This window comes from Chrysemys picta, chromosome 1 (genome assembly GCF_011386835.1).
Source record: "Chrysemys picta bellii isolate R12L10 chromosome 1, ASM1138683v2, whole genome shotgun sequence".
Classification (NCBI taxonomy): domain Eukaryota; kingdom Metazoa; phylum Chordata; order Testudines; family Emydidae; genus Chrysemys; species Chrysemys picta.
This window is the reverse complement of record NC_088791.1, coordinates 98,034,397-98,051,687: the sequence shown is the minus strand read 5'-3', so window position 1 is coordinate 98,051,687 and position 17,291 is coordinate 98,034,397. Positions and strand designations below refer to the sequence as shown.

At 43.7% G+C, this 17,291-nt stretch overlaps 1 protein-coding gene across 1 annotated transcript in view; it reads right to left on the bottom strand.

Moving 5' to 3' along the window:
* SYN3 (synapsin III) overlaps window positions 1-13,858 on the bottom strand; it is a 260,554-nt gene extending 246,696 nt beyond the window's left edge. The window contains exon 1 of the mRNA XM_005300814.5: window positions 13,567-13,858. The gene's annotated coding sequence lies outside the window, so the exon portion shown is untranslated. The remainder of the gene's footprint in view (window positions 1-13,566) is intronic.
* Window positions 13,859-17,291: the final 3,433 nt, after the last annotated feature.

Genomic DNA, 17,291 nt, shown 5'->3' with positions numbered 1-17,291 from the left:
AAACCAATTTAACTGCAAATGTAAAGTCTTGAGCCACAAGTAAAGCTATGCCACTATCCACCCTCCCAAGTACACATTCACATCTTTTCTCCCAGGGCTGAGAAGAGGAGAAAGGGGCAGATAAAAGGAAATGAAAGCATGAAAAAACTCTAGTCTGCAATCAGTCTGTCAGAGCAGGCTACTGTAGGAGGGATTCCAGCCACATGTGTTACACCTCATTCTTGCTGGGTATATGCACAGATAGTGTATGCATCGCCAATTACAAATAGCATGAGATTCAGAACACTAATGTTACAGATCTTAGGAATGTAGAAATAGGGTTACCCGTATGACACTGAGATGAAGAGACAGTCCTTTCCACTTCCCTGGCTGGCCAACAGGGCTGATATATTATCAGATAACTAACACAGTAGTTAATTCTGCACAGGTTATGATTACATTACTAATAAATGCTAGGCATTCTTAGTACTATAAGGGACTATTATCATTTGGTCAGAGGTGAGTAGAACAGCTCAAGGGGCCTAAAGGCATACCTGCTGACTGCCACTTGTATTCAGTTTGAGGGTTTCTTTTGGAGGAAAGAGATATGTATGATGCAAATAGAAAGAATGCCTTAAAAAAAACTGGCTGATGAGCTAAAACTAGCTATTCCTTCTTGCTTCACTGACTTTGTTTTCATCTCTCCTCCAGAATTTAAACCCAAGCCTCCAGAATTGAAAAGGCTAGTGCACTAACCCTGTGCATGCTGGAGTTGGCCAGCTTTTAATAATCTGCATTATATGCTCAGACCCTTGCTTTCATTCCCAAGCAGAAAAGTACAGAAGAGATACCAACATAAATGTAATTTGTTTTTCCAAGTCTCTAAAAGGATGGCATGGGACAATGGAGAATTAACTAAGACCAACCAAATTCTATTTAGCAATTAACTCCAGCTATAGGCACTCTCCTGTTTTTATCTATTGAGAGAATCTGACCTTTCTCTATAAACAATGGGCCAAATTCTGCCCTCAGTTACACCTATGCAGCCATATCAATTTCTATAGCTTCCTACTGATGCTACAGAGAGCAGTATTTATTCTATTATATGTTGTGGTACGGCAGTGAACATTTTGCAGAATATAATACATTCATATATAATTCAGAATGATATTTTTGGAAGGATGATCTTGAGGTTAAGGCATGAGCCTGGAAATTCTCTGCTTTGTTACAGATGTCCTGTGTGACCTTGGGTAAGTCATTTAACCGCTCTGTGCCTCAGTTTCTCCATCTGTAAATGTGAATAATGATGCTTTTGTACCTTAAAAAGGGTTGTGTGAGGCTAAATTCATTAAAGTTTATTATTATGGAGATGAACTCGATAGAAAAACCTAGATAAATAAATGTAAAAAACAAATAAACCCAGAATTATTCCACTATATTCAATAAGTATGTAATGTATTTTGAAACAATGAGGAAGATAAGTTTAGTATACAATAACCAGAAGATATTTGAAACCGAAAAATGGTATTGTTCTGAAAACAAAAGAATACGTAATAACCTGTGTGCCCAACTCAAATGACAAATTAGTCAATGCATAAAGAGTCTGGCTTTATAGTTGATCTATGCAATCATCCCTTATGTATGTACAGGATTAATTTCTTTAGGACAGATTATGGTTAACCCTGTGTGGGTGACAAGGCTGGGGATGGAGCAAGGATCCTTCCCTCTTGAGCATCTATGGAGGTACTACCACATTTGGAAGTGGAACTCAAGGAGTGCATGGACTGTGAAAGCCCAGCACAGATGATGAACTCCCAGTTGTGTGTGCGTAACCCTCTCCACACCAGCCATACAAAGCTGAGCTGCCACGTGGGTGCACCCACTATACCACATAAGAGGGTGAAGGAACTGTCACACCAGCATGTGCTCCCCAGAGCCATTGGAACAATTATGGTTGAGGTCCCTCAATAGGCTTTCCACATGTTGACCATCACAGGACTGGAACCTATACACAGTATGACATTCAATATATATTGCTGTGTACTGGATACAGAAAAATCCCTAGAGACATCCTGATGGATAGCCTGTCATTCCACTGAAGCAGCTGTCTCCATTAAAAACGCGATTGTACAAGATAAAGATTGTTCCTAGGCAGCTTCAGCTATCACAAAAGCACTTGACAGCAGTTATAAAGAACCTAAAATCTATTAATTCTATAAGGCTAGAAGGGACCTCCTGCATAATGCAACCTATAGACCCTCACCCAGTGATTCCTGGAGCAAGTCCATAATTTCTGGTTCAAAACTAACTCAAACAGTCTGGCCTTTTATCAACACCCACCCTATCTGGTCCAAGACAGCTTTCTAGCCAAAACATAAAAATGGAATAGAAAACAAAAACAAAGTAATAGTCACCCAAAAGCCTGACCGAAGAAGACAGCCTTTTACCAAGCTGTGAAGCTCATTATAGACTCATAGACTCATAGACTTTAAGGTCAGAAGGGACCATTATGATCATCTGGTCTGACCCCCTGCATGCTGCAGGCCACAAAGCCGTCCCTACCCCTTCCCTTGACTCTGCTGTTGAAGTCCCCAAATCCTGTGGCTTAGTGACTTCAATTGGCAGAGAACCCTCCTGCTAGCAATCCCTGCCCCATGCTGCGGAGGAAGGCGAAAAACCTCCAGGGCCTCTGCCAATCTACCCTGGAGGAAAATTCCTTCCCGACCCCAAATATGGCGATCAGTAAAACCCCGAGCATGTAGGCAAGAGTCTCCAGCCTGACCCTTGTTAGCCATTATACTATTTACCTGCCTAGAAGAGGAGGATACATGGGAGCAAGTTTCAAGCGCCCCAGTAGACATCAGATGTTGCTACAGAACATATGGAAACCTCAGATCATGACTGCGCAGAAGTCCTTGCCAGGCATTGTCTACTGGCTAATTGGTTACCTGGAAGGAATCCTAACAGATTTCCTGATATAAATGAAGACTTGATTTTAATTCTGTTGAAGGCAGAATACTGAATGTTGCCATTCTGCACTATAGCTGTCATACTATAGAGGCAGCTGGCTTGTCCTTGCTATTCGCTTTTGTTACAATGCTTCATTTCAGACTCCATCCCTTGGGGTCACTGGCAGCCATAGCCTCCTGAGAGTTCCTCACTAACAAGGAGCTGTAACACTGCAGACCTCTGGTAAATCGACAGGCCTAACTGGTATCTTGCTGCAACCTTGGCACCTGCCTGAACATCTAGAACACGGAGTGCTAAAGCAGCAGTGAAGCTCTGGCAGGAAAAACACTGTGAAGTGAAGCCTAGTTAGTAACTCTTTTTTAAATAAAAATGAGAAGTCCTTGTGACTCCTCATTTTTTGTTGTTGTTGTTGCTGATACAGGCTAACACGGCTACCACTGAAATCTGTTTTAAATGATATTCCTGCTCAGTGATATACTGGTTGCCACTTACTAGCAAAAAGAGCCAGCACTAAGCATAAGCAAACCAAACAATTGCTTAGGGCCCTGAGTAGCTCCAGCCTCCGCCCCCTTCACTCTTTATTATGCGTTGGGGGGTGGGGGGAGGCTGGAAACCATTCCTGCTTAAGGTCCCCCAACGGGCTAGCACTTCCTCTGCTAGCAAAGAGCTATTAAACTGCTATCTAAGAATGGTTGCAGCACCCAAGCTTAGTTATGGGGGAAGGGAGTTTTTAGTTTGAGCAGCAATCCTGATTGAGGACCCCTCCCAATTTTGTCTCTCTTTGATTATGTCCTCATATAAATGTCCCAGCCAAGACAGACTGGCTACTCCATGAGCTTGTTGTTTGTGCAGCCTGCCTGTTCATTTTTCTCTTTAAAAAATAAATCCTGTTATTTTTACATTTAAAAAGGACCAGACCTGACCTTGGCTCCAGATGCTGTGTAAGTTGTACAGTACAATTAATTAAGCAAAACAACCAGAAACATCAAGAGCTCTCCAAGTCCATCCAACTAAACTTGTCTGCTCCCCACTCCATCACCCACCTGACCCTACACTGGAAAAGCAGATTCATTTTACAGTGTACTCTGAAGCTGATTAAGTGCAGACTCTTAAGTTACTAGGGAGGGGCAGGGGCGACGGAAGAGAAAGTATCAGAGTCAAGGAAAACACCCTGCCACCAGCCTCCTCTTATTCATACCAGAGGGCTGTCAACACAAGTGCTTCAACTGATTACAGCTACTAAGGTAGTCCCTGATATAACCAGGATCCAAAACATACATTGCTCAGATCAGGGGACTGGAGACCCCTTCAGCAGTAGCTCTGCCAGAGGAGAGAAAGGGATGCCCCCTGTTGGCCAGGCATATGAAGCTGTGTTGAGGTTGTCCCTCTTAGAAATCTCTGTATTTACTAGAGTTGTGTGGGAACTGAATTTTTCATTTCCGGGGGGCAGGGCGAAAGAGGAAGTGTTAGCGATTTTGAAATTTCTTTCCTTCTCAAACAGAATGAAAACAAATTTTGTCATGAAGTTATAGATTATAAAATAAAAAAATTAGAACAAAAATTCATTTCAAAATGGAAATTTGAAATGTTTCATTCTGAAGCATGTTTTGATCTTATCAAATCTCTTTCCCCCATTTTTCTTTGGAAATGAGTTTTCGAAGGTGACATATTTCTGCACAACATTTCTCTTTTGACAAACTGGCATTTTCTGACCAAGAAATGTTCCAGCAGAAAATGTCCAAGCAGCTCTAACATTTGTTACAGCGATCTTAGGGGCCTCCAGGTAGAGCTCACTTTGCACATCACAAACCACTGCCCTTGGAAGGATTCATTTTTTCCATGCAACCAAAACTGTCCACACACTTCTTTGCCCCAATGCAGCATAAACAGTAGAAAAAAAAAATCTCTTGTCAGCGCCCATTTACTACTGGATCAACCACCAAACTCCATACATTTTGCTCAGCCTAGCAATCAAACTTTATAATTAAAAAATCACTTCTCATTAAGAATAAACTGGACAATGATTCAGAACGTTAAGTCCTATCTTCCTAGTCAAAACTTCCATTGCTGGGGTTCTGGCCCAAATAAGGATAGCATAGTATAGAGATTTCAAGGTTTGTCCCAAAGTTTTTAGGTGTAGTTGGCATTTCTGAGCTTCTTTTTGCCAGTAGCCGACTTATGGAAAAACAGCAACATTTCTGAGGCTGGTTGTGTGACAGTCTGATGTAAAAAAAGGTTCCAGCCTGCTTTTATGATCCTGAGAGGCCAGACTGTGCTGGCCCTTATGTGGCAGGCAGCAGGTAGGGAGGAGACAGAATGGATGGAATTTCCCCACCACAACCATACCCACACTATAAATTATTGCCAACCATAAATTGAGTACTTGGACCAGGTGAGCCCCAGGACTGCTCCCCTGAGCACAGTGTCCTGCAAAGGGGACAGAGGGGTGTTGAAAGAAAGGGCTATAATACGAAAGGGTAGGTAGTATGCTGCAATCTAGCAAGGAGTGTAGCAGCAGATGTGCTCCCACTGGGCTGGGGTGGTGCCACCCCACTCCCAATGCAGGGTTGTGCCTTAAAGATGCCATTAGACCCCAAGTCAATATGTCAATTGTCTGTGTTTGGTTGAAATAGTCGTCAGCCCTGTCCAACTGCTCCTTTCCTTCTCCTTTTTTGTAACTGTTCCACTGATGTCCCTGAGCCACTGTCCCCCACTAACTGTGCTTTTATTAAGCTTAATCAAAAGGCCCCTAATTTACTCTTCTTCTTTGTTTGAACAGCCCCCGCCCCCCCAGCATCTTCTGTTGTGTTATCAGTTCATTTTGCAGAGCAAAGCAAAGCTGTATTGTAACCAATACACTTCTTGACACGGTGCTGACCTAGAATTTACTATCAGGTCATTCATCCTTGTTCCCTACTTAGCAAAGTTCTGCAAGTTACAGGGCGCAGGGGAGAATGTGTTATTAGAATGGATGCACCTGGTATAGGAAAAGGCAAACAACCCAGTGCTGAGAAATCCGAAAAAATAAGATTACTATGTTTTTAAAAGCAGATTTTGAAGGCCAGAAGCATTTGGGAGATGAGCCTTGCTTAATTGTACTATTATTATCTGTATGACTGCAGTGCCCAGGGGCCCTTCTCAAGGGCCAGGAGGACCTCATTGTGCTAGGCACTGTACAAACACAGAACAAAAAGACAGTCTCTGTATTTCCCTTCATTAATAGCTCTGAGTAAATATGTTTTTGTTTGCTTGTAAAATGAATTTAGCACTGGTGAAAGATCCTGGATTAATGGCAGGTATAGCATAAGCTTTTCTTTGAGCCAAATTCGGAAAACTCCCTCTTCACAAGATGAAATCCAGACTCCACAGAAGTCAATAGCAAGTTTTGTTATTTCCACTATAAATTCAGTAAATTGCTTAACCTTCCACACCTACCAGAGTGTTTCTTTTTGCTTGTTTACCTCCATTATTTGAAACTTTATTTCAAAATTGGGTGTTTTTGGAGGCCCAGAATCAGTCATTACAAAAAAAAAAAAACCCACAAAAACTCTGTCCAGTTTCTGTGCTATTTCACTCACCAATAAAAAGGATATTTCAAGGCTTTTGGGATTATATTCAGGTAGCGGGTTAGTTTTTAAAATATAATCAGACTCTTTAAACATCAGGGACCTAAACCTAAACACAGCCATTTTCAACCATGAAGACCTGGCAAAAGACAATGGTTTGCAATGGTTTAAGAAGAACTGTTGAAGGAAAATCACTCCAGACAGGAGAACCAATGAATGCTTCCCAGGTCAAACACACAGTGGAAAAGTGCCTGCCAACCATTCCATTTTAGTAAAACTCAGGGTAGGAAGTAAAACACTTGCTCTGCAAAGCACATATTTTTCGAAGATGAAGCTTCCAACGCCTTAAAAAAATCCTCTGCAGCATCCCTGCATCTACCTGCTTAGAGCTCCCAGTTTCTGTTTCTCACATGCAATCTCTGAATTCTTTGTCCCTCCCTGTAGGACGATACTATTGCCCAAACCTACAGGTGTTCATTAAATGGACTAATACTACATACAGTAATTGCCCATTTTACTCATGCTCTAATTTGCTTGGTTGCAGCAAATCCATATTTATAATTATTTCTTCTGTTTGCCATTGGAATTTTCCTGTCCACACCATGACTCCCAACTAGCCAAGCTATCCCAAACCCAGCACCAACTCAAAGTGATGCCTGTATTGAAATACTTTCCAAATTCAGAGGTGTGCCCAAAGAAGTCTAAGTCCCTGATTCTGCAATCGGCTCTGCATGGAGCTCCATGGATTTCAACAGGCCTCCCCAGGTGCAGGTGTCCGTGCCTGCATGGAACAACTTGCAAGACTAGGATCTAACATTGGTACGATGTAGGCATTCGTCTGTCCCCTCAACACATGACACACTGACTTAGACCTCCTCAGACTTACTCCTTTGTACCAGAGTGTAATTTACAGCCTCTTCTTTACACACAACCTCCTTGAATTTGGCCCATCAAATTTAATTTAAACGGTGGTACCTCACAGGCTGAGGGGCCAGACGAGAGAAATGTAGCAAGAAAGGCAACAAACAAGAGGGTGGAAGAACATATCCATTAAAAGTAGCCTATGCCCTATTCCACCTTATCCATGGAGAAGCCAGAAGGTGTACAATGGTGTAAGTTGCACCATCTTGGACTCCCAAGCATCTAACTTACATACTACCTTTGAATCACCCCTAAGTTTGGCCTTCATGTTATTTTTTTAAAACCATATATTAGTAAATTAGTTGAAATAAAGATCCACGGGAATAACTTTATGGTTACCTGAGAGACTGAGTGAAAGTGGTATGCAAGTTGGCAGCAAAATACTTCATTTTGCAAGGAAGGAAACCATTTATTACAGGGACAGAGTGATGAAAAGCAATTCGGATGGGCTATGACACACCTCCAGCCTTCCCAGTTTAGCCATCTATGTGTAAGGCTGTTACAATGAAACAGCAATCTCTTCCCAGTTACTGAACCTACAAAGAAGTGATATTGCTGAATAGGCTGCTGTTCATATCATAAAATAATGTGAACTAATCCATAGTTCTTCACGGTGCTTCTGGATTGGACAGGGAGCCTGTAAGTCTCAATAGGTAACATGACACTAGCATTCACAGTCAGGACAAAATAAGTAAAATACATAATTCCAATTACTTTTTGACCTAAAAAAATCAGTCAGAGAGGAAGAACGGTGTGGGGACTAGGGTTGGCTTGAGGCTGGAGAGACATGGGTTCTAGTCTCTGCTCTGTCACAGACTCACTTGGGCACATTGTTTAGGATACACGAGGTGTGACTGCAGCTTGTGTACACATACCCAAGCTAGATTTATTCTAGCTAGCTTGGGCATTAAAGCAGTAAAGCCACGGCAGCATGCGCTTCAGTGCGGGCTGTGCAAGCCCACCTGGAACCCTGGGTAACTTTACTTGCAGGGCCAGCCCATGCTGCTGCACCATCACTGCTCCAGGGACCTTGGCTACCTAGATGAAAGCTAGTTTGGGTATGTCTGCATACCCCCGAGTCTCTGTGTGCCTCAATTCCCATCTGCACATTGGGGCTAAAAGCACTTCCCCACCTCACAGGAGTGCTGTGAGAATAAACACATTAAAGTCAGATACTGTGGTGATGGGGAGTCATAGGTACTTAAAATAGCTGGATAACTTTCAGAAGTGACGTTTTTAAGTGTCTCGCAGTACCGATTGCCAGGTACTTTACACAATCCTAGAAAAGGGGTGCAATCTAAGAGCGTTGGTAGACACATTTAAAAATAAAGTAAATGCTTCCTCTGTTTACTGCAGCACTTAACGTACAGTCAGTCAATCGATTCTAAATTGAGCTGGGCACTCAGATGGCCCCCATCGCTGTAGTATCTGAGCACCTTCTAAGGAGGACTCTGCTAAGGGAAAAGGCCTATTCAATGAAACCTGACAGTGGAATAGAGAAATAATAAGAGTTACCAGTGAAAATAAAACAATCCTGTTAAACAACAGGCCATTGCCTTCAGAGTTCATTTCAAGGCAACACTCCCACTTTCCTGGAGAAGTGGTACTCTATGTAACTTATCCTTGCTGCCTTTGTTTCAGCACATCTCCACCCGAAGTACCCCACAGCCAGACTAGAGAAGACCTTAGGAAGTGGAAAGGCTCCCCAGCCCCCCTTCTCACTCTCAGCAATGGAGAATCTAGCCCTTATCAGCAGGCGTATGCAGAGCAGTTTATTTGGGACACAAGCCATACCCAGCCTGCAGGTCAGCTCACAGTAATATGTCATTTACAAGGGCCTCCCTCTTGTTTGTTCCCTTTAAGCAGGCTTTAAATTACAAGCACAGCTTCTGGGGATATTTCACCCTCCTCCTGGCCACTGTCAACCTGTTATTAATAGTAGCAATGTTATATTGCACTCTGGTTATGGGCATCTGAGCTGCACAATCATTGTGTGGTTATTTCTCACTAACTATGCAATATGCAATTCTCTGCAAACTGGCTGCCAGTCATTATTAGACACAGTGTAGGGATCTGCGTAATCACCGCATGGTTATTCCTTGATAATTGTATTGTAAATATGCAAACCTCTACCCTGATTGAGTAAAAAGCCAATTGCCAAAGAGGATTCATGGCCATCAGAGTTTTCTAATTGTTTGTCAGCAACAAAAAAGCCACCTTGGCTTCTCACTCCCATAAAGCAAAGCAGGAAAATGGCAACTTTAACATCAAGGGCAGGTGGTGGGGTGGGGTACTCTAGGATGAAGAGAAAGCCAAGCTGCCACACTGCTTAAATGGAAAGCAACCCATTTTGCCCCAACATTTGTCTTTAAATTGGAAGGATCACACCCCCTCCCCACCAAGAGGCTTGCGGACCATCGGGGAAGGATGTCAGTGAAAAAGGAGATGGCAGAGGGGAGCAGGAAAAATGTGGAGTGAGCAAGGAGGAACAGTTTGACAGCCCTCTGTATCGTTTCCCTTCACTTTTTATTTATATTTTCAATTAAGAATTTCAGTATTGCAATAACTTCAGGGCAACTCTAATTTATTGGCTACTAATCATTCCCTGGGCTAACAAACTCCAAAGCTCAAAACCAAAAAGAGTTTATTTACTATAATCACCTTGTCTTTCAGTTGCTGAGTTTATTTGCTTAGATACTAGGACAACAGGAGAGAGAAACAGAGATATTCAGCCTAGGATATAGTTATTACCTCAGACACAGATCGCACCCTTACTATACTTCTATATCAACAACTGACCTTTTTACAGCACCTTTACTCCTGAGGGATTATAGATGGAGTAAACATTGATCATTCGCCAGCCTCTGAAATGCAGCCACCTTTGGTGTGGAATGCAGTGGTCAGAATGCAGCGGCCATTGTGCAACACAACCACTTTTCACTTTTTTTTTAAAAAAAGGAGGAGAATTATTTAATCCAGATGAAAGTGAAATTTTAGGGAGGCAGAACACAATTTGGCCTGGACACCAAGATTAAGGAAAAGTACCCAGTAGACAGACACTCTGTTTCACATATAATCTGAAATATGGATTAGAACTCATTGTTCCCATAACTAGTGTGGCCAGGTTAGGGCCCCTCACTCATCATCCACATTCAAACTGCAGTCCCCCAGGGGGGCATCTGGCCTGCATTACACCAGAGCCCATTTTGGCAAGGGGGAGAGTTGACAAGAAGGCCAGTATCATCCAAGGGACAGGAGGCCACTGTTTGGAGGATGCAGTAGCTAGCATCGTAATAATTTTAACAACATTAAAATGAGCAAAAGCCTTCTATCCCTCCATGCCCCTCATTATTACAATTCACAACCTCAGCCCAGGAAAACGATATCATTGCATGAATTAATCATCTCAGCAATTAACAGGGAGAGTGACCTCAGATTTCAAAGCATGGTCTCTGCCACCAGTGAATTGACAATGACGTTAGCTTCCCTGGGAAGAATCTGGCATTTTGCCCACCTCTGAACCACACTGCTGACACCGAGGCAGAAGCAAACAATGTATTCACCCAACCAGGGATAAATGCTGTAACCGAATCCCAGCCTACAACTGCCGTGGTGTCACCAAGAACACTTCCCTCACCCCCTCACTGAATTCCCTATGTGCAGCTCTCCAGGAGCAGCACGCAACAGTCCAGCAACAATAGGCAGAGAAAGCCTCCTTTTAAACATAAGGATGAGCTGCCGAGGTAGGGCATCCCGTTTTAAACGGTGAGCTCTCTTTGCATGGAGGCGGGCAATCTCATTATGTGAATATGTAGGAGACTCAATTATTCCTACTCGGTCTATAGCAGTGGCATCTCTGGTCCCCAAGTTGAAGCAGGTTTGATTTAGGGATGGACAAACTTGTTTTGCTTCAATCTCAGCTCACTGGGCTGTTGTGGGTATTTTGAAAGTTGGACTCAAACTCAGATACAATTGTGGCTTTGTTCTACTTAGGGTCACAAAAAAGGAGCAGAGTGCACATGCAAGAGAACAGCTAGTGACAAAAATACACCGTACGTTAAACACCCACTTGAGTCAGCCTAGCTTTTTCAGATGAAGTGAAGACGGTGCTATTCAGTCCTAAATAGGGGCTATAGCTTATTATCTTCAGCAGTTTCTTTGCTGGTCCTGTGTCACTGAATACAAATATTGTACACAGCGCAGGGTGCTTCAAATCACACAAGGGGCCCGATTCAACATTGTCCCATCTAACGTGAAGTCATTTACACCTATGAAAAGTGGGTGCTCCCAGATCAGCATGGGAGTGGTTTTAGAGCCACTTTGGTTCTCAGGATGCGCAGGTGTAAATGCTGTAAGGCAGTGGAGAATTAGACTCAAGATTATCCTCCCCAATATCAAATCCCACCAGAGACTTCTAGAACAGCCAGGCCATATTACAAGAATAATGTAAAGATAAGTGGGGGAATTGGTATATTATGGATGGAATATCAGCCATGTTTGGACTTCCCCCATCTCCTGGCCCTGAGAGGAAGCCAGGAAAGGGGAAGATATCTGGGAGCGGAGGCAAGTGAACTAAACTTATAAAAGTTTTGGTATCAGGGAATGCCAAGGAATCAGATCAGTTCTTACTTTAACTGAACCAGTGTGATCAATCCAGGTTCCAAGGCAGTCATTCCATACACGTCTCCTTTTATGTCTGTCTGCCTGCTCTCTTTGTAGGGAGACTTGATGTCCCCCAGAGTCAGTGTCTGATGCTCTCTGAGCAGAGATTCTGTTTTCCCTGGAACTCATTGGAAGGGTCTATAAAGTTCCAACGGATGTAAAACATGGTCAGTGAGATATACTGTTCCATCTGGCCTGCAAGTTTACGGAGAGCTGCGGAGGAAAAATTCTTTCCTCTTGGAGCCCAGGAACAGAGAAGGGGAGGTGGGGGGAATAAAAACAAAATGAGGGATAAGGCCTTGGGTTCCATATATTGGGATATAGGACTAACTCATTAAATGAAATGGATTTAGGCTTTAGACAGTGGGACAACCCTCTGTTAACTAGTTGAAAGGATGCTGTATGTTACAAAATTGGCATCTTAGCATCATCACCATAAACACCTCTCTATGTCTCAGTGCTACATTACCTAGTGACTGTCATCCTAAAGAAACCCATTCTTAACAGAACTATCACCACCCGACCTAGGTAGTCTCCTGTTAACAGGGGAAATGGGATGGTACATAAAGATGGTCCTGACCCTAATTTCCTGTGTTAATTTGCATACTCCTGCTATTCCAAACAACATGAATCTGTGGGTTCCAGTTCAAAGTCTCACCCTCTGAGAGCTGCCCACCCCATCCCAGGTGCTTAGAAGAGAGAATTAAAGTCCATGGATACACCTCAGAATGTTATTTAGATGACAGGTTTATGAGAAGGTCTAATCAGTTGATAGTTTCTAATCAGCCATCTAGGCGCTCCTGATTTCTCTACTCTCCCCTCCCCACCGTAGGTACAGGTAGATCAGCAGCAGATAGAAATAATTGCCTTTTCTAGTCATTCACACTTTCTTTCCCATGTTAGAGAATCCAGTTACAGACTGTTTTGCTGTTTATCTCCACCTGCTGTGACAAGTGCTCTAATTTGCCTTCTCCTTTCCCATATCCACATCTCATTGCAGGTTTCACGCCAGTTTTCCCATCCCTGCTCCATTTAATTTCAAACATCTGACTGGCAACCCGTGCAGTCCCATTTTCCTCAAATCAGCTATGTACACTACTAGGTTTATCCAGATTTCTTTAGCTCATCAGGCCGTTTCTGTATCTCACCTTTTCAAATTACATTTATAATATACACACTTTATAGATCACTGCTGCATTCATATACAACACAAGCACCTCCAAATACATGCACATAGACATTGTGTGTGGGTGTGTATATATTATACATGAACACACATGCAATGTGTATATATAGACAAAGACAACCACTACATGTCTTGTGTGAGTGTGTACACACATACACACAATTCCTTCCCTCCCCCAAACTCCCCAGGAAAATAGTCCACATAGGTTTTTTTTTTTTAAAAAAAGCTCACAGACAGGCTCTGTATTATACTGGTGAATCCCATTTCCACTCACTTCCTTACCTTTCCTCAGTCTGCTAATCCAGAGGCCCTTGACTTGTTTTCTTCCCCTCCTGCACACAAATTGCAAGTCCCTTCTTCTGCTTCGTATTCACAGCACACTGGCAGGATTCATCGTCATCTCATAGTCCTGAATCCTTATCACCCTATTGGCTGAAGCCAGCTAGTAAATTTAACTAGGCTCCTCCTTATAACTATATTATCACAGGAGCAGGATGAATAATTTAGTAAAACAACTGATGTGCAGGCTCGGATGTCAGAGATTTCTGCCTCCACCGGCAGGTTTTTCCCTTATGCCTCTCACTGAGAAAGGGGAGGGCAACCCCCCCAGATTTTGTCACTTTCTTAGTCAAAAGCCTCTAGTATACACAGAGGAAAGGGAACCATGGATTCTTCACTTGTAAACCCCCCCACTTCCCCACACCCTGGTGGTCTCCACTATTTCTTTTGTGCAACCCTCCCTAACCCAAAACGTAATATTCCCCTCCAGACTGGCCATACCATAGCCCTGCATGGGGAGAAGTAAAGCACTAAAGGCAATTTCTGTCCAGATAAATCAATATAGCAAAATATCAAATGCATCCCGTCTTCCCTTGATACAAATATGTTATGAAAAATAGAACTGTTCTGCAGGAGGGGCAGAACACATGGAAATAGAGACACTGCTTTACACTGCAAGCTCTTCTATTCAAACGGTCACACCCCAGCGTCCTGCCAGTTCAGACATTCAAGGGATGTGCTGGGTTCTTGTGATATTTATTTACACCTGTGAAGGCAGACAAAATAGTTCAGAAAAGTAAATGTCTGCACAGAATTCAGCCCTACTAGAAACAGAGAGAGAGAGAGAGAGAAGGGGGAGCAGGATTTGCCTCTCATACAAGTGACAGTACTGAGGTGGGAGCGCCCCCCTGCACATTGATATGTGGGGCTGGACATCTGGTTAATGAATGTGCAAAATTGTGAATTCTCATTACTGAACCCCAGATGGAAGTTTGCCTTTGGTGAACTGGAGCAGTCTCCCTGCAAAAGCGATCATTTCATTTTTGCCAGTGATTCAGGGCAAGAACTAAAAACATTTCTCTCTCCCCCACATCCCTCACCCCCCGCCCCGCAAGAGGAAGCAGTTTGGGCATGACTGAGAATTGCATCTCTGCCTCTGTGAATGACAAGGCTGCAGTTGCAAAGCTATGGAGCAGTGCAACCGCCCCTAAAGGGCGACAGCCAACATGCTTAAACCTCAAGCCCCACTCATTTGAAAAGCTATACATTGCAGGACCTGCAAGTTGTTAAGCAGTAGGAGCCCCCCCCCCCCCCCCCCCCCGCATGCTATTAGGCCCTCCGGGTTTTTCCTTTCATAAGTGATCACAGCAACACAGGGGGAATTTCTTGGGGGGCAGGGAGAAAACAAATAATTACCACTACACTATACTGTCGGTCCTGCATATAAACAATACCACCTTGGTGCTGTGATTGGTTTAAAAACCAAACAGGTGAAATAAGGAAGCCCTTTTCCCACCGTGTTCTATGAGATCACTAACCACAGGCCCCAGGAATGCCCCTTCTGACTCTGCACCCCCAGTAGGCATTAATATTTACTCCACAGAGCAGTGCTGCTGGAACTAGAGCAGAGGTTCTCAAACTGGAGGTCGGGACCCCTCAGGGGGTTGCGAGGTCATTACATGGGGGCTCGTGAGCTGTCAACCTCCACCCCAAATCCTGCTTGCCTCCAGCATTTATAATGGTGTTAAATATATTAAACAGTGTGTTTAATTTATTGGGGGAGGGGGTCACACATGGAGACTTGCGATGTGAAAGGGGCCACCAGTAAAAAAGTTTGAGACCCACTGAACTAGCGGCACCATGGATGCTGCCACACTGGCTGGCTTGATCATCAGCACCCCCACTATAAAAATTGTTCCAGCATCCCTGCCACAGAGGATGTTTCCCAGAAAGCGGTCTCTCTTTCTCTCTCTCACTCAGTGACCCCCATCACTGCCACTTCCCTTCTGGTGAAGGAAGGCTAGATGGGACCGTTGAGTGACATAAGGCATTTGCCACCACCCAAGCGCTGAGCATAGTACCTACATAGCAATCCCTGCCCCTAAGATAAGAGACCCAACTTGGGAAGGAAAGTCACAATTCTTAACATAGCAGAGCAGTCTCCGGAATGGCTGCCACTGACTGCAATGAGCTCTGAGGGCTGCGAGATTGGAAGTCTTACACAGATTTTAAAGGGTTTGCTTTGTTTTTAACTTTTTGTTTTTTTTGACAAAAGAGAATCCACTCTCCCCTCCCCAAAAACTGTTTGCTCAGAGGATTTGTGCCAAGACAATTCCTCTCTCTTCTTTACCCCCTTCAGAGATTTCAAGGACTTTTGTCTAAAATGGAGATCTTGAATTATGTACTTAGTGGGCACTGTAGAGTGATTAAATTAACCCACATGGTGAGCTGCCCAGTGTTGCTCACAAAACTCAGGGTATTTTAGCATCATTTATTTAAGAGATTTTAAATAATGCTTGCCTAAATCACAAAAAGGGAGTGAGATTTAGGCTGTTGCCATGGCTACTGGAGAAATCTGCTCAAAATTCAGGAGCTGCTCATAGAGGGAAGCACTTCGATGGGGAGCTCTGCTGAGGGCTGAGGGATGCTTATGGCCCTTGGTTATTAAATCCCTTTCAAGTTAATTCCCAGTATCAAAGCCTCCCTGATGAGGCGTTTAATAATTAGGAGTAGGGCTTTGGTTAGGAAGAGTACAAGCAGGCTCCTCTACTTCAGATGTGAATTTAGTCCTGGAGAAAGGTGCTGGACTGGCAACCAGGAAGGGGGGAAAGGCTCTCTTTAGTCACTGAACAAGCACACGACAGGCAGTCGCAGTGCAAAATTTCTGTACCTGCTGTTCCCTGCCATGCGTCTTAACCCTGCCTTGGAGAGATCACCTCTTTGGGGGGGTTGTTGCTGCCCCACTGAAGTCAAGAGGAGTTTTGTCACTGACTTCTACGGGAGCAGGACTGGGGCCTTGAGAATGACCTGCCCACTCACCATTGCACAGTTCTGTTACATCTACTCTCATTTCATCCTATTCCCTTGTTCCATCCACACTTCCCTGTTAGTCACGCCCTTCCCCACATCTTCTTCTGCTCTCATCGCAAGACCAAGCTTCCAGAAGACTTCAGGGCTTGATTTTCCAGTGCTCAGCACTCAAAAGTGAGGCCAAATTTTCAGAAGAGTTCAACTCTAATTTAGGGACCTAAAAAAAAAAAAAGGGCTACATCACACTGCAACTGGAGGTGTAATTTGTTGCCTGGACAAGCATACCTGCACTAGCTTTCATCTAGCTAGCTCTCTAAACGTAGTGCTGAAGACGGAGCGGCGCTGGCTTCAACATCATCTAGGAATGCCAGTACAAACCTGAAGGGGAGTGCAGGGGTGGGGTGGGGGGGACTTAAACAGCCCACGCTGCTGCATCCTCACCGTAACTTGTACCTGAGTTAGCTAGATTAAGGTTAGCACAGGTATGTCTATATGAGCTGCAAATTAACACCCCTGCTTGCAGTGTAGACATAACTGGAGAGGCAGATTTATAGAGGAGCTCAATACCCAGCATGCTGAGCAATTCTGAAAAATCTGGTCTCACCTGTGAATGCCAAGAACCTTTCAAAACTCTGGCCTTTGTGCCTTCTGCATGCTGCCCCTAGGTAATGATTAGTAGGGCTGGACAAAAGTTTTCC